Below are 25218 nucleotides of genomic sequence, written 5' to 3' on the forward strand. Positions count from 1 at the left end.
TGTGGATCAGAATTCAGGGCAATCATGAATACATTTGAAAAATTTCCTCTCCTTGTCTGCCCTACTTTTGTGTTTCATTATCATTGAAAAGCCTCGGCATCAGGCTGATTTTGGAGGCACTTAGCAGCCAAGGATTGGTGTTTGATAGGGAAATATGCTGGGGAGAGGAGAAGCTGAGTTGTTCTCCTGAAATTCTGTCCTGAGTTAGAATTGTGATATGGGTCTGAAATGAAGTGAAAACAAAATGGGTTACAGGACAAAAATGCCAGTGTGAATCAGCAGACTCTCTTTAAGCAGAGAGAGTACTGGAAATATCTCTTCTTTTTTTCTTTTTTTCTTTTTTTTGCGTGTGTGTTTTTCATTCATAATAAATATCACGCTCATCATGGTAAAGATATCAAATAACAGGCAGGAGATGAAAAGGAAAAATAAAGGCAGACTAGGAGTAAGTGTTAATTAAAACAGGATTTGGAATAATCAGGAAGTTCTTTCATATCTGCTGCACATGAACCTTTCTTAATGACCCATTTTGGTTTGATTTCCATGACTATTGGCCATTAGTTATAGTGGATATTTCATTGTGATCAGGTGCTGGGAATTTGATCAATCTGTGATCAGTCTGTGATCACACTTTGTGCTGTCAATACTCTGAACTCACAGACTTGACATGAACATCTCTGTGCGGAAAATTAGGGCTCAGGATTTGGGAATGAGTGATTTACAATCCTTATGGGTCCTTTCTAACTCAGAATATTCTGTGATTCTGTGACTCCCTGTCTGCTTCCCTGGCAAACCTGGGAATGGAACAACTGACATCCCAAAAGCTGCATTTCATTTCCTTGGAATTATTTAGCAGGTTCTAGAAGAGGGTGACAGTCTTAACTTTAGGGGAAAGAAACCACATGAATATTTACAGGATTGCTGGGGGAAAAAATACCTAATTGGTTGTTGAGTAGAATTTGATTCCAAACTGAAGAGACTTTGAAGTTTGCATGTGTACAAACACACAGAGGTTTGTGTGTATGCACAGATACACAGAGCTGGAGCTGTAGAGAATTTGGAGTGGTGTGTGTGTACAGATCCTATGGGTGTGTGTTTGTGTGCTGGTGTGCACACGTTCCTGCAGGATAAACCCTATTTATCCTCTCAGTATTTAATAGAAAGGCTTGTGCAGTTTCCCATCAGCCCAGGAGCCTCCTTTGATCTGAGAGCTGCTGCCAGTTGTTGGGAGTTGTTTTGGAAGCTTTGTGAGCTGTGCATATCAAGAGATGATAACTCAGGTTTATTTTTGTATTATCAGAGTGTTTAAGCCCTCAAGTTCTGTTAAGCTGGTGTTTTGTTTTGCTTTCCCCACATGAAATTCCCCTTGAAAAAGCTAATTTAGCAACTGAAGTGGATCGTGGTGCAGAGCTTTAGGGCCATCAGTGCTAACAGCAAATGGTGAAGCTGGAATCCAGGCACTGCTTTCCCTTATGGTTTGGTGTATTTTGCAGCACTGCAGAAGTTCCTGTTGCCCCACACACAGCCCTGGTGAAGGAGCAGAGTTTTGTCTGTGCTGGGGAAGGCAGGAATTGGCATCAGCCCCCAGAGCCTCTGCAGTGAGAGGCACTGGCTGGAGCCTCCCGGCCCAGAGGCTTTTGGGGAGGATAATCCCCCCCGTTGTGGGCTTCCAGTTGAGACTGAACCCAAATTACTGAGACTTTAAAGTGTTTTCTAGAGCTCAACTTCAGTTTTACAGCTACTGCTGTGGTTTAACAGCAAGTTGGGAGCTAGAATATAAATATTGGCTTCTCCTTCCTGGAACACGTGCGCCTTGATAGAGGAATTTATTTTTATGGGATAAGAGTTTGACATATCCTTTTAAAAAGGAGTGAACTGGTTGAATGATTCCCTCTCTCCCACATGGGAAGGCCTCACAGTACCAGTCTTGGGTTGATTAATGTTCTCCAGGGACCACCATCCCACCATGGGCATGTCTGGAGTGAAAAGCTTTTCCTAAATAGGAAAAACCCTAAAATCTTGGTAAAGGATGGGAAAGAAAGGGAGACATCAGTACTTCATTCTCATTTTCCAAGGAGTTCAGCCAGGAGCCTGAAGCAGCCAACCAAGTACAAAATGCTATAAGAGCACTTTGTAATCAAAGTACTTCAGATTTAAGAAAAAATATTGCAGGATTTAATCAACCTATTTTTTACCAAACAACTCTCCACAGTGTTTGTTGGTGGAGTTTGCAGGATTGCATCCTTTGATGCTCTCAGGGTTGGGGAGACTGAACTGAGGGCACCTGAGCTTCTTGGCAAAGGAATTTCCTATGGTATTTACAAACCCACCTCCTTTTTGAGCATTTCTGTTTGTGTGGTTTTTGGAAAAGTGTTGGTGATACCCAAAACATTGTACTGGCTCTTTGCTTTGCAGAATAGCAACATCACTGGATATGAGGTAAGCCCAGACAAAAAATAATTACACATTGATTCATCTGGAGTGGGAGAACTGAAGAGCCAAGGTAGGAGGGTTTAGTAATTATTTGAAACATGAAATTGCAAAAGCTGCAGCACAAAGTGGGTACACCATGCCTGAGTGACAGAAATCAGGGCAATGGATCCAGTGGGTTTTCTCTTTTAAACAGCCTGTCATTGGTGGTGCTGTGAATTCATGGTTCCCAAGCACAGATCATTAAACATTTAGGCCAATCATATTTAAAATGGGTTCTAACACCCAACACTTTGGTTACTTTCTGATTCTCTGAGTTTGAAAATGAGAACATTGTGCTTCCAATATATCTGGGATTATCTGAGTCTCGTTTGAGCTGGTGAAACTCTGGAGGAGAGTTTTGGCCTCTTTTTTTCCTGTGGGGGCCCTGCTTTGGGTTCTGGTGCAGGGGACATTTATAATCAAAGGAAAAGAAAACACATTTGTTTAGCTCACTGTGACAGAGAACAGACTCCTGTTTCTGATCTCTGAAATACAAATTTGCACAGGACAAATCCCTTCTCATTGCCTTTACCCAGGGATGAGTGACAGTAAGGCAAATGCAAGGGGACTGAAGGCAAATGCAGCTGATCCTGAGGATGAGCTGCCTGCTGTTTCTGCAGCACTTTGGAAATTCACAGGTCTGTATTTATTTATTTTCATAAATTGCAAATTGTGAACCGCACCTCAACCCAACACAGCTCTAAACACGCTCCTGTGAGTTTTTCCTTAGAAAGCCCCAAGGAAGTTTTGAGCTGAGGCTGTTTCCCACTCCCACTCCTGTGTCCTCCTTCCCTGTTGAAGGGATGAAGGTCCTTGACTGTGGCATTTTCCCCTCCCTGTGATGGGATTCAGCTGTCACCCCGGGTCAGTGCAGTCTTCCCTCTTTGCAGCCCCTCATTCTGGGGGCAGGACCCAGCATCTCATTGCATTTTATCCTGTGCTGTTGCATTGGAGCCTGCTTTGGGAGGGGTGGCTCTGGTTTCTCCATTTTCATCCTATTGCCAAATCTTGCAGCCAAATCTGACGGCGTTTCAGTGCAGGCTGAATTGGGTTTGCACAGTGCAAACCCATTTGTGCTCTGCACAAATAGTTTGGGTATTTAGGGGCATAATTACCCAGAAATAGCTGCTACACACAAATCAGTCCAAATGTTCTCTAAAAGCTGTTCCTAACCTGGTTCGTGATGGAGCCACAACAAAAACCATCTTGAGTGGCATCCATGGATGCAGCTCTCCTTGCTGAGAAACCATGTGGGAAACCACAGTCTTAATTACATCTTCTTCTAAAAGTACACTAAAACACTCATAAAAAATTAAGACTATTTTCAGACTTATAACCTCAATACCACTTGGAAACACTAGATTAAAAATATAATTCAAATAAAATTTCTGTTATGGGACACTTTAAAATATACATTTATTTAAATGGCTTGACTGGCTCCTTTCCATAAGGCAGGCCCCACCCCCCAAGAAAGGATTATTATGTCCCCTGAACATGTATGGAGCCAGTGCTTCACACCAGGGTTTTAATGGTTACAAAATGATAATTCTTCAAGGCCTTGGCATACAGTAAGAGGTTGTATGGCTGGGTGTGTCTGTATTGCAGCTGGGGAAGAAGGGCTTGAAATGAAACTGAGGGAAAAATAAGGAAAGGAAACATTAAAAGATGCAAAATATAGGAAAAAACCAACACCCCCCTGCTAAAAACAGGAACAAGAGACCCCCTTCCTGCTCAATCAGAGGGTGTAGTGCCTGCAAGCCAGGAGTACACTTTGAAGACTTTATTTTTTGATGTCTATTTTCTGAGGGCCTTATTCTGCTATGGCAGATGTGAATTGTGATCTGCTGATGTATAGGACCTGATCCCCACAGCCAGGTTTATCATCAGGCACAGAAGTGTTAAAGCCTTCCGAGAAGGACTAAATGATCCATTATGTTTTGGCAAGTGCAGCCTCATTTCCTACCTGCTGCTCCTTCTGTGGTCACTCTGGAGCAATTATTTCAGATAATGTGGAAACAGGCCATTGATGGGAGTCCATCAAGAAATCATTATCTCACTAGAAGCAATGTACTGGTTGTTAAACAGAATTGGAAGGTGTGGATGTAAAAACATTTTTCTTACTTTTTTTAGCTTCTTTTTTGATTTTCACCACATTGTCTAAGGCATGGTGGCTGAGGGTGCAGTGCCACACACTCCACTTTGTGCTGCCCATGGCCTTGGATTGTGGCTCTGTAGCCAAGAGCCTGGAAGGGCTTTAATTTGAGAAAAGAATTGTGTACTGCCTTGCCATTTCAGTTTTCTCCAAGAAAACTTATTTTTTCTGTCTCTCTGAGCTATGTGTGCTTGTAAAAACCTCCTTGTTTAAAGGCCACACTTTCTGCTGAAGAAATCCTATGGAATCTAAGCAATGAGTTTGTGCAGATTGAGGCAAGGTATTTCCCAAAGAAATAGGGTACAATTCCAAATTAAGCAGATTTTGGTGCCTTTCAAATTTTTTTTTTCTTCTTAAAAAAATTTTCAGTGCCAGGCCCTTCTGTCTGCAGAAGCAGGTGAGGAACGTGAGAGTGACACCAGTGGCATGTTCAGCACAAGACCTACAGCAATTCCAAGCAGGGAGCACAGTCCAGGTCAGCAACAAACATTTCCCAGAGCTCTTACCAGATGAAGGCACTGGGACTAGCACCTAAGCACAGACATCCCAGAGATTAATTATTAATTAAATGGTCTTTTCTGCAGTCTCTGGGTCACACATGGGAGCTCCCCCCTTGTGGTGGTACAGGTTGGTTTTGTGTCACTCCCTTGAAGGGCTGAATTCAGCTGCTGGCAGGGCAAGAACAGCAGAATTCCTGAGGACACTGTCACCCCAAACAGTGCCTGGGGCCCTGGGGAGCTCAGCAGCATCTGGCACAGCCACCCCGGGCCTGTCCCTGTGTCCCTGTGTCCTCAGCAGCTGGTCCCTCCCAGCTGGCTGCCCCTGGCCAGGGGGCAAACACACGGATGGGGGCACTGCACAGCCTGAGGCAAGGGCAGGAATGGACGTCAGTGCTTCAAGTCCTCACTCAGGAGCAGAAGAAGAGGAAAACCCCTTCTATTTTCAGAGCAGTCCAGAACCAGGGCAGCTGTGAGGGAAGCTCCACATCCCCTCCGAGTCAGCGCCCAGCTCAGTGCCAGGGATCCGTCTGGGCACAAAAACTGCTCCCAGTGTGCTGGGTGTCACCGTGGGACACCGGCAGTGCTCACAGCTCAGCACAGGGCTTGTTTAGTCAGCACAATTAAGCAAGTGCTGAATTAGGGCTTTGCTGTCAGGACTTCACCTGCCAGAGTCGTTTTATTGCAGGAAGAACATCCCTCATACCTCAGTTCTCTCCTAAAGGAAAAATACAGTATTATCCCAATTAAAGAAAAGCTTTTTCCTGCAGCTCTATCACTCCAAATGGAGCAGGGTGACAGGCAGATCAATGTAGGTCCTGCAAGACAGAACAGGTATTGAGAATTGTTTCAGAGAGAGGAAAAACCTTTTCCTCCCACCAGTGTCATTTGCAGTTTATGGCTGGGAAAAAGCAGGAGGGGGTGTTTGTGTGTGTGTGCAGTAAACTATTGCAGATTATCACCCCTGGGCTCTTCTCTTCTGTTTTTCTTGGATGAACAATATTGGGTATCTGATCCCAACAGAATCCATTCGGAACTGCTGGAGTGCTGCACAAAATGGTGGTGTGTTGATAAATGCCTTTCCCCCCCCTTGTTGGCAAATCAGTGTGGTACAAAGATGGGAGCAGGAAAGGATAAACACATGGACAGTGATTCTAGCGAGCAGGTGCAGGATAATTCCCAACACAGCCTGTAAAGGCTGCTGCCATTTGAAGGTGTCAGCACAGTAATGGGAGATGGATGGGAGCAATACTTGCTGGGGCTCCTGCCAAAGCACACATTGCCTGAATCCACACTATTGATGCTGCTCTCTGCTCACCTGAGCTGCATCAGAGAGGAGTGTGGAGAGGGACGGGGGGCTGGTAGGGAGTCACACAGGGTATTAATTGGGAAGTCATGCGTTGTAGCACAGAACTTGTGTGACAATCAAATCCTTCTTCCTCCACGTGTGCTCTGCATGGTGGTGATGGAGCTCATCCTGCAGCAGTGGGAAAAGGCCCTTTAGCTGCCCCCAGGTGCCACCAGCAGCACATGGACAAGGGACAGAAGGAGGGGAGTAGAGCTGGACACACAGAAGTAGAGCTGGGCACACAGAAGCCCCCAAATGGAGCACAAATGGGGATCTGCTGTGCTGGTGAGGAAAGGATCAGTTTTATCCACTGTAGGTATATGGATTTGTTATAATTGGTATAAAAAGGTGAGAATGGATGGAAGGGAGGACAGACTTAGCAGTAGATGGGCAAAAGGAAAAAAAGCAGAAGAGTCACCTGGAAGCAAGGAAGGACAAACAGAAGAATGAACAGAAAGAAAAAAGAATGGCTGTAAAGAAGGACAGAAAGGGACACTAAAGGGCAAACAGAGGGAAGGAGAGATGGATGGAAATTAGACTGGTGGAACAGAGGGATGGAAGCATGAGCAAAAGGAGGAAGGAAGGAAAGAGTGGAGTGCAAAATGAAGAACAGAAAGATGGAAAAGATGATGGAAGGGGAGAAGGAAGAACATGTACAGACAGACAGAGAAGACAAAATAGATGGAAAGACAGATGGAGGAATAAAAGGAGGAAGGAGAAATGGAAGCAGTGGCAGAAGGAAGGACAGAGAGATGGATGGAAGGAAGGATAAAAACTGGTGTAAAGACAAAAGGAAGATGGGAGAAGAACAGAAAGCAGTCTGGAAGGGCAGAAGCAAAAGGAAGGAAAACTGGTAACAGCAAACGGAAAGAAGGGAAGAGGATCATCCCTGTGCCTTGCAGGTCCTGCCCCACTCTGGTGTGATGCCAGCAGGGGTGAGGTTTGTGCCTGATGTGATGCTCTGCAATGCCCTGGGAGGGGGTTGTGCTACAGGAGGCAGCAGCAAAGTCACTTGACTGATTTGCAAATGTTCTCCCAAGTTAACAAAGCCCCAGAGGTAATGGGAGGGTTGTGCAAAGCATTTCAGCACTGCCTCTGTCATGAGAGAGGCGTTTCCTCTGGCCCAGAGCCACACAGAATGGTTTCAGGAGAGGAAAAGCCTCTGCTGTCTTTGCCCCAAGCCCTGTTTTCCCCCAGCAAACCCAGAACCCTGGCACTCCACAGCACAACACCACCACCCTGGGAGCTGGGGGAAGAGCAACAAAGGCAAAATCTACAGAGGAAAATTTCTATCCTGGATTCAAAAACTTGCAGTGCTTTCTAAATGTGCACTGCAATTCATCCCATGGATGGCCTGGTGAGAGCAATGTGACCTGTTTTCTTCAGCTCTGAGCCTGGCTCTGGAGAGCTGGGCTTAGTTCACAGCTCTGCCACAAGCTAAAATATTGGACATGACGTGTGCCCTCTTTTCCCTTCTCTAATGAGGGATTATTACTTCAGTGCCTCACACTGGTGAGAAAAGACAGAATTCATTAACCTCCCTGTGTTCTCAGATACTTTGCTCACAAAGGTCACACATAAATTACAGTAAAAAAGTGGCTATTTTAGGGGATTAGGCTGAGTTAAAACACCAGGAAATATTCATATTAAGATGAGCAGCTGGCATTAGATCTGGTACCAGCACCTTGGAGAAACTAAAGAAATACCTGACAAACTCCTCCATTTACCATCTGGTGTTGGTTATAGCAAGGAAGCACTGGAGTTGTAAATCCTGATCACAGTTCTCTAGAATCACAATAAATTGTCCTTTTCAGCACACCCAGCTCCTGTAGAGCCTTTGCTGCTGTCAACAACCAGCACAGAAAAGGGATTTTGAGCCCACGTGCCAAGTCTGCCCTTCTGGCCTGAGCTGGCCCTGGGTTCCAAAGGGCATTTTGCCCCTGGGAAGTACCCTGGGATACTCATCCAAAAAAACCCTCCAGCAACAGTGCTGTGGCAGTTTGCTGTGATCAAATCAAAAGGTGTGTCCAAACATGAAACAGAATTAGCTCCACTTTTATTGCAGGTGCCACAGATAGGAAAGGCAAGGGAAGAGAGATTATTAAAGAGTACCTTTCAACTTTTTATCCCAATAATGATGTTTTGTACAAGAAATTTAAAAATATTTGCAGCAGGCAATAGTATTTATATATTTATGTACACACATATATAAAAACCTGTGTTTATGTGGAGATGTGTAAAGCAAATTATTCCGTTTTTCCTCTTTTGGCTTAAACATCCCTTGGTCCTTTCCTGATCCCCTGTAACAATTTCCCCCCTCCTCAGGAACTCCCTTTGACCTGCAGTATTGTTTAGCTACACTTGAGGGTTTTTTCCAGTAGCTGGTTTTCCAATTAAAGCCAATTAAATCTGTAACCCAATTTCATTGTCATTCCTTCTGATTTTTAGGGTCTTTCAGTTTTATTTTCTCTCTGAAAGGACCTCTCATGGGACTGCAGAGCAATTCCATTTTTATTAAAAAGAAAATCTTTGAAGAGATCATGCAAAGATTGAAATGATGGATGGGAAAAGCTAAACAACCCAACATTTCCTCTTTTTTTTAAGCCTTTTGAGCTCATTGAAGCTTCAGTTGTGATGACTTAGTGCTTGGAAGCAGAGGGACTGATGAAGACATCAGTCCAGAGCATGGCTGTAGGGACTGCTGTATCTGAAACACCAAAGCAAAATAGTTTTCTACTGTTTGTTCAGCTGCTTTTGGTCTATCTCTAACCAGTCTCTTCTGCTGTAACTATTTATGTAACACAATTTAACGACCATTCAGTTTCCCAAGGGAAAAAAGGGACTTCCACAAACTTACCACTGCTCTTCCCAGTGCTATATCCACCTCTGCCAGGGAAAAGAAGCACCAACTTTCACTTCAGTGGGAAGTGAAAACAATGACAAAGCTCGATAGGAAGAACAAAACCACACACAAAACAGGTTTGAACCAGAGTTTCCCACTGCTCTCCCTCCAAGGCATTCCTATTTCCAGTAAGTACCTGCTGCCCATTGCTTCCAGGTGAAATTCTCAGGGATACTCAGGCTGCACAGCAGAAGTTGCCAAGGAAACTGGATTCACTTATGATTTCACATGTTGATTATTTCAACCTTTTTTTTCTTCACTCACATACACCTTAAAATTAGTATTGTCCTTCATGCTCTAATTACCACACTGGCATTTCCATTCAGGACAGGCAACTGCATGTGCTACCTGAATCCAAGCTTCAGCCACTCTCTTTCTCAAAGCAAGACATTAAAAACACCTTCAAAATTATTTTTTCAGTAGATTACTTCAAATTGCCTTTTTCCACACTGACAACCAAAATATCTAATGGCACATCCAGCTGAAGAGCACAAATGCAACATTCCCTCACTGTGCTGCTGCTGTAAAACTGAAAGTAGACAAGGAAAAAAAATGGATTTCTCTTTGTTGGGTTTTTTTTTGATTTCTGAGTGTCACTGTATTGGGCACTGGCCACACAATCCCAATGCCTTCAGAGTCAGTGGGAGTTAATATTGAGCTCAGTAAAGCTGGAATCCCCAGTGCATTTTCGGGAGCTCACCAGCTCCCAATTTAAAGTGAGCTGGAGCTGGATGAACCACCAAGATGCCTGCAGTCTACACGAGCTGGAACAACAGCTCATGGACTGGCCAGACCTTCAGGCTACACAAATTACAGCTACAGTTTGTATACGGACAGCTGTGGGCTCTTGGGGCTTGCAGAGGATTTTTAAGAGTTCCACTTTTTGATCCTAGTCTAGAATCTTTCCCTCTGCTTTGGTCATAGCTCTGTGCATTGTTCAGAGAGATACTCAAAGCCATGACCTCCAAATGAGAGCCCAGTGAGTGAGCACAGTGAGGGTGATCAGGATCCCACCACGGGCACTGTCAGAACAGTGCTGTTATCTCTGGGTGTGTTTCCATTTCTCCCTTGCTTTTCCAAGTGAGATGGGAGATGCACCACACATCAGAATGAGAGAAGAAATTGATGAACAGAAAACTAAAAACTTGAGCTTCTTTACCCTCATGAGGAGACCCCCTTGCTTTTGGTTTTTCTGCACCTTTGAGAGAATCTTACCTGGCTGAGCCCTGCAGCAGGTTCCTCCCAAGCCGTGGGATGCAGCTCGGTCAGGATGGATCGTGGTTTCTGTACAGATTACCTTGTGCCTGGGGCTGCTCTTAATAAAGAGCAATTAACAGAACCTGGCAGAACACCAAGGATGACACACTCTTCCTTCAGAGAAATGGGAGTCTCTGTAATCAGCTCCAAAATTCAGTGGAGTTCAGGACTATTCCCAGGAACTCCCACCTTTCCCCCGGAGCCCATGGTAAGGAATAACAGCAGGTGTGTGCAGGACATTTGGCTGCTGTAACAGATCTGGCAGCTGGACAGCTCCACAAGGACTGAAAAAGGGAATTCTGAACAATAAGGCACAGTTATCTCAATGGATAGTTTTGTGGAATGGAGCTATTTTATCTGATTTTAAGTGGCTTAAAAATTGGGTATTAGCAGGGGATCGTTACACAGTTATCAATTCCATTAACCAGCTGCAGAGCTGACATGTTTGGTACAGATATTCCACTGCTGCTTAAACCCAACTAAAACCACTGCAGTTGACGAGTTCCACTGGCATGAGTAGCTTTTTAAAACTTTTTTTTGTTTAAAAAAAATCTACTTACATCAAGTATCTTACTTCCATACACGCTGATAAGCCTCTTAACAGAGTCATCGGCATGGGAAGAAAAATAAACAGTGACATGGTTCAGAGAGTGCATCCAAACACTGGTTTTCCAGAGGGCTCCTGTAACATCTCATGTCAGGTTGCAGGGGTGAGTGGTGGAGAGAGGTGTGAGGAGCTGTGGCAGAGCCCTTGGTGCCCCTGTGAGCAGGACAGGGACAGCTGCAAGTGTGAAGTGTCTCTACAATGTGACACGAGACTCCCAAGTATGATGGCTTTGGTCTGGCCTGTGTACCCTTTACAGTGGGAAAAGTACAAATGGAATTAAACCAGAACAACGGTGCCATGATCAATACTCTGAGGTGTTTTCAAAATTAAATCTTTATTTCAGAGACTCACCTCCTGAAGTTCCCTGGTTCTCCTTAGGAATTCAGTGAGTTTCATCATCCCAAGCAAAGAACCTACACCTAAACTGTTATTTCATCTCCTAGGAAAATTAATCAGTGCCTTCCATCAGCTCCTACAAGCTCCATCTGTCATGTCTCCAGTAGCCCTCCAGAAAACATTGGAAAGCACATCTACACATTTCCTTCAAAACTCAAATCTAACATTGATTAAAAGAAGGGAAAAAAGGGGAGTTTGCAGACAAAGAACATCTTTGTTTGTTGACAGCAATAAAATGTAACTTGTCACCAGAGCTGATATGTTGTATTAATGGTTTTTCTGTGACAACACTGGGCTGGGTGATATAAATATTGATGTGAGCATACTGGCTTGGGAAGTGTGTGACAGATGGAAACTTTTTAAGGTGAACATAAAATCATCTTCAGAATTTCTTCAACTTGAAACTCAAGTATCCCCTTTTAATTGGATGCCATTATTAGGTTTATCAGCAGAAACAATGTTTGCTGCTGATGCAGGAGATAAAGGAGGGAAAAATCTCCTCACCTGCCACTGCTGCCAGCATCCTTGAGGAACTAAACTGAGAGCAGGATCTCAAAACTGGCTGGAGTGGGAATGTCTGTTTTGTGTTTGTTCTTTTTTATTTTTGGTATGAAAATGTCTTGATGCTCCCAGTGACAGCCTGGTTGCCATGGTTACTTGTAAACCAGCCTCTCCCCAACCTGAGGAGCCAGACTATGCTTTCTTTTCCATACTGGATGTGTCCATGTGGACATTCCCAGAAAGAACTGGTCTCTCAGGAGCTGTGGGACCAAATCAGCATCCAACACTCAGAGCGTGCTTTCAGGGAAAAGGATGTAAGAACATTCCAGATAATCTACAGAAACAAAGTAACTCCCCACCCTCACCAGCCTTTCCAGGTTACTCAAAATCTCTCACACAATAAGTATCAAATTAATTCTTTTGAGGGAGCTGTGGTTCCATAGACTCTCTTTGGTGCAAACACTGAAGCCTCCCCTCAAGAGCTCTGAAGCCCATGTGTCCCTTCCCATGCCCAGCCAAAGGCTGCTCCCCCTCCCAGGCTGGAATTGGCCCATTCCAGAACTTGCTCTGCAGTGACAGGGAAATACTCTTTGCTGAACCACATGCATATGCCAAAAAAAAGAAGCCAGCTAAACCCAGGAGAGAGGGCACTAAAAAAGTAATGAATATCCACAAACTGCACCAGCTGCTGCCCCAAAGGGGCTCAATTAAAAGATAAATATAATTAGTTTTAGTTAGTCTATAAAGCACTGGGGGATTTTCAGCACCCCATTGTGCAAGGACTGCACAAGGCCAGAGAGAGGGATTCCTTCTCCTTCAGCCCTGTGTGGCCATGAGCCTCTTTGGAAACTCCCACAAGCAAAAAAAAAACAAAAACCAAACCCAAAACTAAAAACCAACCTGGAAAACCCCAACCAACCTCAAACATTTTTACTGCTGTCAAAGAATAGAGGGAAGGAACAACTTTCTACTCACCTTTCAGGTGGGAACCATGGCACAGTGAGCTGGTCAGGACTCACCTCTCCCTGAGAGCACCACGTCCTGCTCAGCACAGCTGGGAATGCTCTGGATGGAGCAGGAACAGCGAGGGACAGTGAGGGACAGCCCTGTTGCAGCTGCAGTGCTGGTCCAGAGCACCCCAACGTGATTTGCACAAGGTCTGGCATTCCTGAAAAACAAAGAAAAGTTAACCCAAATAAATGAATGTACGGCTTAAATTTACAGGAAAGCAATGAGCAGCTTTGCCCTGCCCACCTCACTGAATGTGAAAGTCACAAGCAATTTCAGACCATGATTACTGTTTTTAATAAGTTTTAATTTATAATTCAGCAAAGGTTACACACACTGCTTTGAAAAGGTAAAAAGCACCACGAGAGAAGAGTCAGGTGCCATTTCACAGCTTACAAACAGAACACTGAAAAATCCAGTGATTTGGGAAAGTTTGTAGAGGAATCTGTAACAGAGACTGAGAATGCAGCGCCCAATTGATCTGCTGATATTTGAGCTGCAGGAGCAAAAGAAGTGACTTGGAAAATACAAACAGCAGACCTGCACTGGAAAAAGCCCTCAGGGAACATAAATGGCAAAATGGCTTTTAAAAATATTTACAGCTCAGAAAGGAGAACAACACATTTCACGTGTTGATGGGCATGGGATTTATAGAGAAGGATTTCTGCTCAAGAATTTCTGCACAATCTGTACTGTGGAGTGCAGGTGGCAGAAACAGGAGGTCAGGCTGACCAGGGCTGGTGTGCAGGGATTCAGAACCCAAACAAAAGGGAAAATGCAGAACCTGAGCCAGAAGCACTTGAAAGATTTGTGTATAAAAGGTTTTCTGCGTTAGGACAGAGGAACGTGAGGAAGTTAAATACTGGCTGTTCCTTCTCATGCTTTAGCTCCAGCAATCACATAAATCACACCTCACACCAGTCTAATGTTATACATGATACAGAACTTACATGGCATGGGAAAGACATGGACAAATGCTCTGACATCACAGAGGAATTCAGAGACTGGGGGAACCATGGAGACAATTCTGAGTTAGTAACAAAATCTACTGCAAACTGGTGTCAAGGAGCTTTTAAAGTGTTGGTGTCATAATTTCACTGAACTCTAGAATAGCATCTCCCTCTGAGGAAAACATATTTTGAATACTGTGAGGCAAAAATTCAACCCCAGCATAGAAAGGGAAAATTCAGTTATTTCATCTTCTCTGTATTACACAACGTTGTTGGCTAAACTGGGTGAATTTGTCTAACAGTTTGCTATTAGACATCACTAAAAACCTCAGCATTTACAGAACAGCTGCTGTACAGAACAAGGCACTCCAGGTCCAGAAAAACATGTGTTTTCTGAAGTTCATCTTCAAGCAACACTACTGAAATACAAATTCAAGTCTTAACACCCCAACAACCCTGTTCTCCAAGTGCTGGTGCAGTACAAGAACAAAACCCCTGAATTTTAAAATACTTTACAAGTACTTTAAGAAGAATTTGACTGCAAAAATATAAGAGATTCAGAGGGGAAATGCCAGAAAACAAACTCCTTGACCTACTTCCATAACAGAGAACATAGATCCAGTATAATATTTAAAAAACACAGGAATATTCCAACAAGGACTTACTCCTACCTGCAACCATCCTCAATCCACTGAGCTGCTGTAAGGCCCCAGAAAAGTCACCTGATGAGGCTTTTAAAGGACTTACAATGGTTCCTGTACTCTGAGTTAGACACAGGGGGAAATACCGAGAAGATAACCCTCCAGAGGTCAAAACAACACTGAAGACTTTACTGGCAACTTCAGAAAATCAGAGAACTGTGGCAAAAGGTTTAGTGCAACATTCAAGCAACATAAAACACTTCTGAAAGCATTAACTTAGCAGACAAAGCCCATTTTAATTTACCTAAAAATTCCAAGAAGAGGGAATTAGAAGAAGGAGAGAAAGACAGAAAAGATATAGAAAATCACGTTACCAACCCCTGGCTTCCAGCAGTGTTCAGCTGATGGGAATTGCAGGAGGTGACCGGGCCAATGCAGGTGCCCTAATCACCCCTTGGCCCTTCCCCAGGTGGGATTCCCTTGCATTCGGCCCTCAGGAGCTGGTGTGGGCACTGCCAGGCTGGGATAAAGCTCTGGGAAGGGGGTGTGGAGCAGGATGAGGCCCAGCCTGCCCCTGCCCCCCAGAATGTCTCAGGACACCCATCTTTCCAGTCCCTCACAGCTGGGTGCCTCAGTCCTGGCAGTGTTGGATTGTCCCTTTCTCCAGGACTCACATGAGGAATTCAGCAGATTTTATTCAGGTAAAGCCACACCATGATCCTACAGGACTGCTGCAGGCTTGGGAATTGGCCCTGAGGTGAATAAATTCCACAGCCTGGGACATTCCTTGTGCACCTCCATGAACTCTCCTTTGCTTTTAGCCAGCAGCACTGAGGACCAGAAGCAAATCTTTATTTTATGGATCTCCTCAGGCTTGCAGGTTGAAAGAGCACCCAGGAGCTCGAGTGACCTTTACAAGACAATCCCAGCACTTGGTTTGCCAGACACAGTTCAGTCAGATTCAAAGGGCAAGGACCCACGGCACTGAGAGGACAAAACAAACAGCAGCTTCAGAGTCAGAACCACCACCTGAACTCACCAAAGTGTTTACAGCCCAAATCTTTGCTTTCCCAAGGCTTAACAGTCTGGGGGTTGGGCAATTCCTGGAAATGTGTTTTAGGAGACAGGAGGTTCAGTCCAGCAAGGCCCTCTGCCTTGCCCTGCCTGAAACTCCCCCACAATTCTTTCAGCCACAATTTCATTTGCCCTTCCTGCCCTTTTCCACTGCTGCTTCCCAGCACTTTTCTGTGCACACGAGTTCAAACCAAAGGGGCTGAAGAGGAAGCCACATTCTGCTGTCCTGTGGTCTGAGTGGTGGCTCCAGCCATTGCTCACTGGAGAAATCTGGGCCCCCACAAACCTCCTCCCATCCTACAGTTAAAAAATGATCCCTGAAATGTTTAAAATGTGAGACAGGGTGCTGTGATCCTGAGGAAGCAGCAGAACCTGCAGACCCTGGCTGGAGGAGAGCTCAGATCATTCCTGGTTCAGGCTCCTCAGCTTTAGCATTTATGGCTCCAGGCTCAGCCCCTCGTGACCATCACCCTGCAAACGTCCTGCCCAGCCCTGATTTATGGGCTGAGTAAATCCAACCAAAACGCAGCAGTAAAAGAAATTTGTGAGCTAATTTACTGCTTCCGTTTAGGTTAAGGTTTTTAAAAGTTATTTGCCTTTATATTTTAGATAAAGATTTGTGAGGAACCAATTACCCAAGGCAGCACAAGTAGCTGTGACAGCTGAATTCAATGCATGAGCTACCCTTAGAAAGCACTGCCTGATTTTCCGATAGAAAGTGCTACAGTTAAATAGAGAGGCCAGAGCCTGTAGCTTAAAATGGGGGAAAATGATGAAGATAATTCGCATGGAACGTGGCTTTTGAGGATAAAAGCTTCCTAACAGAAGAGAGGGAGATCATTACTGTATATTTATATAGAGCCAAGGCCATTTTTTTTGTGGGCTCCATTGAAGCTGTGCCAATTTATACCACCTCTAAAGAGTTCATTAAACCTCTGTCTCACCAGCACACTGCTCCAGGATTTGAACATTTGTTCATCTGAAAGATTCATGATTCTCCCAATCCAGCTTGGTACCTTTTTTAAGACTGGGTGTGAAATGTTGGTGGTTCCTGCACTTTTTCCCTGCATTAAACACCCACTGTATTCCCTGAAGAGTCTGGGAAATTGCAAGTGTCTGTTTAGTTGGGATGGGAAAGGACCTGAGACCAAACTGGAGCTTTCTAACTCAGCTGAGCTTTGGGTTCAGGGCTCTGCTGCCCCTCAGAGCAAAGGGCCTTTTATTGCTGCCACGTTGGGTTGTTTGTGCTAAACTCAGCCAGGTCAGATGAATGATTTGCACTGAGTTTTGATTGATTTTGTGTCTTTTTCGGTTTGCCAGGGAGCAAGGAACCAATTGCAATTCCTCATTAAAAATCACTTCTGCTTAATTCCTGCAACTCCAGTTGTGGACACTGAACCTCAACCCTAATGCCTTGGTAAGCACTGCTCTGCATTTTCCTTGTGCTGAGGCTTCAGCAGTTATGAACTAGGAAGAAATTGTCTAAATAATCTGCAACACTCAAACATCTGTTGCTTTCAGGCCACATTGCAATGTAAGAACCTTCCTAAAGTAACTGGAAAAGGGACAAGCCCTAAAAAGGGAGATGATTTTGTCATTTTTAGTCATCAACTTTCTCCAGCCCCTCAGTGAGAAGTGCCCAGCGTTCTCCTGGTGCTGCCACGGTGGATCCTGTCAGCCTGCAGGAAATAAAGACTGTAAAGTGATTTACACTGAAAGCAACAGGCCTTTCCCATCCTGGTATATGTTAGCATTCAGCATCCAGGATTTGTGGCTGCCGGCACAGAAACTCCCAGGAGTGACACTGAAATCAGCCCCAATTATTTTGCATGTTCTTGTGTAACAATAGCTGTGCTGAGCTGGATTCTCAGGAACAGTCTGGCACCTCCCTCCACACCTCCTGCTCCCAGATCCGCAGTACAGGACTCCACTGGAGGAGTTTCAGAATCACAGCCAGAGATCAGCTTCTCACAGATCCCCACCCACAGGCTGGGTTTTCATCCAAAGGAATTTTACTACCTTTGATTTTGCATAGGGGCCAAATCCAGAAATAACAACATGCCAAAGTTGGGGAGATTTGGGACAGGGTAAGGCATTTGAAACATTAAGCCTCCGTTTACAAAGCGCAAGTAACAGAAAACTACAACAGTAATCCTCTCTAGGCTTAAACTCTCCCGCTCCTTCCAAGAGATTAAAAGCATATGCCAGAGCAGAGGAATCAGAGGGTGAGCACTCCTCGTCCTACTTTCCTCTCCACTTCCATCCCACACCAGCCAGACGGGACGTTTGGCCGCCCTCCTGTCCCTCCCTGATCTCAGTGAGTGCTGCAGGAGCCCTGCACCTCTGCACAGTTGGAAATAGGGATTTGCATTTTGTGGTTTTGGGAGGAAACCTCCTCCCACACACTTGGAATTCAGGGCTCAAGATGAGGCATTTTTGTCTGTTAGCGAGCAGTGAAAAGTTTCTGATCCCCTGTAATAGAAATTAATTCATTAATGGCCACTGGATCCCTCTGTAGGTGCCAGCCACTTCCAAGGATTTATAACAAACAATACCCAGCACTGCCCAGTCTCAGAGTCAAGAATTTGTGCTGCTCTAAGGTAAAAAGCTGTTGAATCCCATCTGGGGAAAGTTCTGCTGTGCTGAAGTAAATAGAGGAAAAAAGAAAAAAACAACTCTGCTTTTCAGACAACAGAGATTTTGATAAACATCCACCAGGAAGCTTTTACTCTTTCAAAAGTATTATGTCTGTGATTTTTGCTTGGCTTTTCTCTCATCATCTCCAATGTATTTTTTAGGCGAAGGCTGTTCATTTAGAAAAGTGAAATGCAATATTGAATAGTTAAAAAATTCTCATGGTGCCATCCCCATTAGCTCAGGATCTGAGCAGGGAGCATTTGCCATAAATAATGCACAACTTAATCCCTCTGCCTTTTTTTAAGAAAATCCCAACATGCTAAAAAGTAACAAGAAGGAAGAGAAAACACATTTCTGTAAATACATCCAACTCCTATAAAGTTCCTAATCAATAACTTTTGTGATACACTGAGCTGAACAAATGATGGTTAGTGAATAATTTAACGACTTTTGGCAGTTTCCACTCCAGAACTGACTGTGAAAAGTTTAGATTTTTCTCCAGCACATTTTCTTCTACAAATTTTCTCCTAAATAATTTGTATGAACAGTTATTGCTCTTCAGAGCATTTCTGAGCACTTCCCTGTGCCTGTGATTGAATTTTGAGCTCTTTCAGACAGTTTTAATTGGGTGCATCAATCAAAAGGCATAATTTCCTTTTCTTGACATAACCCTTCCAGCCAAGTCTCTTTTTCTCCATGTTGTAATCCATTGCCTAATCCAGAGTGATGGTCCCTAATCTCCGTGACTGGAGAGAGCATTTAGGGATGTGCCACTTTCTAAACTGGTTAATTGCTTTCCAGAACAGAGGTAGGGATAATACCAGCTTTAATGAGTCTCTGAATAAGCATTTTTAGGTCACTAAGAAGTGTAAATTAAAAAGGTTTCTGTCCCCACCTGTCCAGTTTCTTCACTCCAGCTGAAAGCACCAGGGCTGGTGCAGACTGGCACGGGGTGCTGAATGTGAACTTTGGGAGTGAAATTCAGAATGTGAACTTTGGGAGCCTGAGAGATATCAGGCAACCCAGCTTTTAGCAATGCAAGTAATGCAAGATGAAAACATTCCTCTCCTGAGCATGGAAATTCAGTTGGTAAAGACAGTCAAGGAAGACCCTTGAGAAAAAGGAAGACCAAATCTTACATCACATATAAAACCTGAAATTCTGTCAAGATGAATCTTCAGAAAATCTGGCATTGAACATCTGAAGGCGAGAATGAATTTGTAACAATGGCTTTTTAGAGGAGGATCAATATTTGATTATATTGCCAATGTGTATTTCTAAAAAAATATGCAGAGTGATGCATTTGAGCTATGGTTATTTCTAAAACTGTAGTTTTTGTAGAGCCTCTGCTCTTCCTTGCCCCAGAGTTGCCACTAATTAATTACAACTATTTGGAGTGCACAGAATGATGGTGGTAGCTGGAAAGAGAAAGGATATAAAGTTTTTATTTGACTTTAGAAATTTTGTGCTTTTTAATTCAGTAACTTTGTAAGTCAACATTGAACACATGAAATTGGGACCTGAGCTAAACACTAACAGGATACTGACTTTTCTCCTTTTATGTAGGAATTCTGTTCAGGTCAGCTATGAGGGAAACTCTTCAAAGTGTTGCTCAAGTGTGGTGGGCAGAGAGAAATGAGACCCTTCCTGCTCCCATTTCCATCCATTCAGTGGTTCCTACCTGCCACGTGCTCGTTGCTGTTCCCAACGCCAGGTAAAATTGGAGAGCAGCTGGAATTTTCTTCAGTAAACTTGTATTGGTGGAGGAGCAAAATATTGACAGCCTGATTTGTAATTGTAACTCACTTTTTTGTGCCATAGAGCTGTCATTTCAATTTTCCTTCAGGATTATGTTATGCCATTTATGGATTTTCTTCAGTGATTTGTTGACTCAAGTTGCCTTTGGACCCTGTCCACTATTTCTGGTTGAAACTTTCAGATTTAATGTCTTCAAACTTAATATTTTTCACTGAAAAATGCCTCTGTCTTTAAATATAAACTTTTCACAGATTTATGCATTTTTTGGATGAACTCCTGCAGGAGTCAAACCTTACACTCAAACATTTTGTTTAGGAAAAAAAATCCTGTTTCTGTTCTAAGGAATGAAAACTGAATGGTTCAATTACTCATTTCAAAGCAGCTCTTCCTTCTAAATCTTGGAAACGAAAAGATTTTAGTGGAGGAGAGGAAAAGGATGGAATACATTTATTGAACTAAGGCAACTGGAAGAAATTAGAATCACGGGGAGGGGTTTTGTTTGTTTGTTTTGTGCCCATTTCAGAGCAGACACCATTTTTTCAACAAGCTTTGCTGTTCTCACACCAGATGGCTTTATTTTTCCAATACTTTATTTTCCTCACATATATTTTCACTGCAAGTATCTTGCACATGGAAAGAGCATGAGAATGCTTTTTATTAATCTGCCAGATATTTAACTATGCACTAACTCATCCTGGCATCCGAGCCAAACTTGGGGCACCAGATGATTCAATGTGTATATTCCCAGTACACCATGGAATAGCAGGAAGGCTGGAATATCCCTATTCAGTAATTATCAGAGCTACAAAAAGAGCTGTTTGCCAAAGCAACGCTTTCAAGGGTTCAATTAATAAATTAGAAATGGGCATCAGCATTTTGCTGGATTCCTGGAGCAAGTCCCCATTTTACAGGCAGTTGGTTTTCTTCCTTGCAGGAATTTGGTGAGCTTGGGGGTTAGACAGAGCAGTGGGGCTGAATTCAGCACTGCAGAAAACTGCTCAGCTTCTGCATGGGAGACAGAAATGTGCAGTTAAAAACCACCACATCCACCATCCACGTTTGTGTGGTGGTGTTTTCAGACCTGCCTTCATCCCCAGCCTTGAAGTGGAAAAAGCATTTGGAAACAGCTGCAGCAAAGCAAATGCTTGTAAGGCCTTGCAAGTATTCTTAGTATTTATAATAAATAAAGGTATGAGAAATCACCACAGGTACATACATCTCTCCATTTCTAGTTTGTCTGAAATCTATTAAATCCCAATTTGGCTGAAAGCAGAGAGGAATGCAGTGAAACTCATGGCACTCATCTAGGAAAAATATTCCAAAAGGTAGCCTATCAGTTTTAAAATGCCTTTGCAGCCTTTACTTTGGTCATCTCAGTAAATGTCTAATTACCACTTGGACTATTTTTTCCCTGAAGCCAGTGCTCATTAAAAGTCCCCTGAATTCAGTAGATCACTGAAGGCACTCTGAAGCTGGGATGCCTCAGTACCCAACGCCCAGCTCAGCTCCTCTCCTTTTTAATATCCTGAAGGGGCTAAAATGGTTCTCCCAGAATCCAAACCAGGCTTTTCTTCACCACCAGAGTCCCAAGTACATTTTCAGTACAGCCTGGATCTAAGTGGAGTTTCTCTCCCTGCTCCTTTGCAGGAGAAAGGTTCCCCTCTCTGTCTCGTGCTGTTCCCTCCTTGCCTCGCTGCTGCCCCTCTGAGCTGAGATCTCTGTGTGCACTCCCCTCTCAGGACACGGCATCATTTACTTCAGTCACATTTCTTCATCAAGGCTGTTATGTTTTAGAAATCTACTCCTAAAACCACTGGGGTGGGGAACCAAGGGAATATCTTTGCCTTTTTCCCAACCTCTGTTTACTGCAACTGGCCAACTGTTTTATGAGTCATTTAATATTATCCTCTTGATTAAGTAAAAATATTTCCTAGTCTCCACTTAAAACTCTTCTCCCATCCTCCTTGCAGGATGCATTTCAGGATACATTGGTACAGGAGAAATAACCATTAGCACAGTACATTGGAGGACTCATGTTCACAGAAGTACTATTCTTCCTTTGAGGGTTTTCCACCAAAATGTTTGGAAGGGAAGTTACAGTTCTGTTAATTTCCCATTTTGATTTCCTCTAAATATTTCTGTCTAAGAAACAAAACCAAGCAAGCAACTAAACCCATGTTGGTGGGTTCAGCAGAATCAGTTCATCTTTATTTTCCAGACCCTTTTAACACAGCTTTGGTGAGCCAGGCTTTGCAGCCTAGAGTGGACCTTACACTGGGAGATCATTTTTGACTCCTTACTATTAAAAAAAATAAAATTCCTAGTTTTTTATAACAAGCTTCCAATATTGTAATTTCTTTAGCATTTTAACCTTTCAAAATTAATCCTATTTAATGAAAAATAACACCCAGAACAAAGTCTTGTGTAAATGAGATCAGTGAGAGTGATCTCACATTGGTAAGTGATTTTCAAAAAAGCTTCAGGGCAGCACTGTGATCCTAAGAAAAACTCCCCCAGTGCAGAAATCATGACTGATTTTCCAGAATCTCCACTAGCAGAGGCAACACTTGCTGTGCCTCAGCTGTCCTTGCCTAGAGGGAAGATCTTCCCCCTCCCCTGGCCTTTTGAGGTGCAGGTTTCTGCAGCCACAGGTCTTGGTGTGGTTCTGGGGTGTCTGTGCAGGGCCAAGGGCTGGACCCGGTGATCCTGCTGGGGAGATGAGCTCAGGAGGTTCTGGGATTCCAGCTGGCTGCTCGCTCCCAGGCCAAACCAGCCTGGCCTTGCACAGACCCTCTGGGCACCACTTCAGCTCCAACTCAATTAAAACATTACTGGACGTGGGCTTGGCGTTCTCAGCACTGCCACATCACTTCAGGATGGATCTGGGGCGGTTTGGAAGGAGACTCAGATCCTGCTGCCTCAGCATTCCTAGCTCTATTTGCCATAAACAAGGAAGAAACCGACTTTAATGAGAACACTTAATGCCAAAATTTTTGCAAGTGCTTATGTTTAACTATCTGATTACATTATTAAGAATTTATTCTATTTTGAAGCCACTGTTTGACATTCTCAGAAGGAACATCAGCCTCATTAAGAGGCTGAGAAAGGCAGAAACTGAGCTTGCAAGTGAAATTTAGTTTGTCACCGACAGACACAAACACTTAAATTCAGCCATCTGCCTGCTTGCTCCAGCACTCCAGGAGGATGCTCAGGAGCTGTGTTTTTCTTTAGCCTTCTCTTGGTCCATGGTACAGGAGTTTGTTCCTCCAGTAGCCAATTGATATTGGTAGAAAACAGCATTTATTCAGAATGGTGAAAGAGAAGGAGAGCTGGATTATAAAAAATAAACTCACAAAAGCAGCATTGACCTTGCAAGCAGCACTGCTGGAACATCAGCAGGGGAATTTGTGTTCTGAGCATTAAATGCACCAAATGAACCAAGGATGTCTCTGTGTCCCAAAGGGTAAAGAGAGACCACATTTGCTCTCATTTTTAAGGTCTCTGGTTTCTAGGTTCTTGTTTGAACAGATATCACGTGAGACAAAAATCTGCCTCAAATCTCATTTTAGCTTTGTGGTCACTCTTTTCCCTTTTTCATCTGTTCTCCATCTTACAGAGCTCATTTCCAGCCTGGTGCCGGCGATTGCCCGCCTGGAATGAGGCTCAGCCTTCCAAATGTCAAACACAATGAAAGCATAAAGAGCCCGTAAGGAAAGTGGCCGTGGGGACCCGAGGGCTGCTGGCCCAGCCCCAGCCAGGCTGAGCTCCAGGCACGGAGGGCTCTGCCCCTGCAGCCCCATGGCACACGGGTGGCCCGAGCCCACAGCTCGGACACGCGGCAGGGACGTGTCCCGGGTCACTGCCACGCTCCACGAGCAGCACCAGCCTGGCACACTCGGCACTGCGAAAGGGAAGAGCCCAGACACGTTCCTGGCTTGGGCAGCGCACACCAGCTCTGCAAACAGAGGGAGGAAAACCAGAGCTTGCAGAAATTCGGTTCATTTTCTTCCTTCCCTTTCCCTCTCTCCATACAAAGAATCACATCAGGAGAAACATCCCCGGTGCTTTGCTGGTTTAGGATTCCCCCTCCTGGAGCAGAGCAGCCCCGGAGTTCTCCCCAGAGCTGGGGCTGGGGAAGGGAAGCCAGGAGACACCGGGTGTCCCATGTCCTCTGGTGACACTGGTGATCCTCCAGCTGGGATCCCTGATGGGCAGTGCTGCTGTCCAGCTGCAACTCAGAGCCCAGAGCATGAGTCCATCAGGATATTCAGGACAGAGACCAAATGGGTAATAATAGTAATAATAATAATACATTTAAAAATAAATAAATGGTGAGAGACACAAAGAGCTCACCCATCACTGGTGGCCGCGTGCTGGCTGATCACAGAACCTCACACTTCCTCAGTTCTATGGGACATGAACAAAACTGGGAATGGAAATGAAGTGGCTCCTTAATGAACCTGCTTGTTTTTGGAGCAGAATACTGAAGATTCCTCAACAGCAGCATCAGCTTTAAATCCCCCCAACACCCTGTGACCTCCCGTTCAGCAGGTCCCTGGGTCAGTGCTGTGACATTCAGTACACAAGGATCTATTTGCTAAGAGGGAGTGAGAACTGAGGGGAATAAAAAGCCCTCTGGGAGAGCTGGCATGTGAGCATGGAAGTGGCTCAGGAGGATGAGACCACAACATAACACAGCCTGTTTTGGTGGAAGAAAATCCCAGTAATTAATAGGATGTGATGCAAACTTGACTGATTTCAGTGCATATTTACTGCACTGTTCACCAGTGATTTATCTTAATTTTATATTACTCATTAATATATTCAGCTTGACCAGAGAAGTATTATTTTCATTACTCACCATAAATGAGAATTTTTTCCGAAGGAAAGCTGATTTTACACATAATCCATCATTTGAAATTAGCCCAGCATTCCTGCCTTTTACAGATATAATTAGTGCTAAACTCCTGGGAAAGCCTCTTCCTGCACCCTGTGGCACCAGCTACAAATGCTCAGCC

General features: G+C 44.1%; 1 long non-coding RNA gene across 1 annotated transcript in view; it reads left to right on the forward strand.

Annotated features, from left to right (window-relative positions):
- The window catches only part of LOC135297737 (uncharacterized), a 69639-nt gene extending 48170 nt beyond the window's left edge, over positions 1–21469 (forward strand). Inside the window, exons 5-7 of the long non-coding RNA XR_010359662.1 lie at positions 17126–17892; positions 20009–20156; positions 21135–21469. This is a non-coding gene — a long non-coding RNA (uncharacterized LOC135297737). The remainder of the gene's footprint in view (positions 1–17125; positions 17893–20008; positions 20157–21134) is intronic.
- The last annotated feature ends 3749 nt before the right edge of the window (positions 21470–25218 follow it).

Source organism: Passer domesticus, chromosome 3, assembly GCF_036417665.1.
Source record: "Passer domesticus isolate bPasDom1 chromosome 3, bPasDom1.hap1, whole genome shotgun sequence".
Lineage (NCBI taxonomy): Eukaryota > Metazoa > Chordata > Aves > Passeriformes > Passeridae > Passer > Passer domesticus.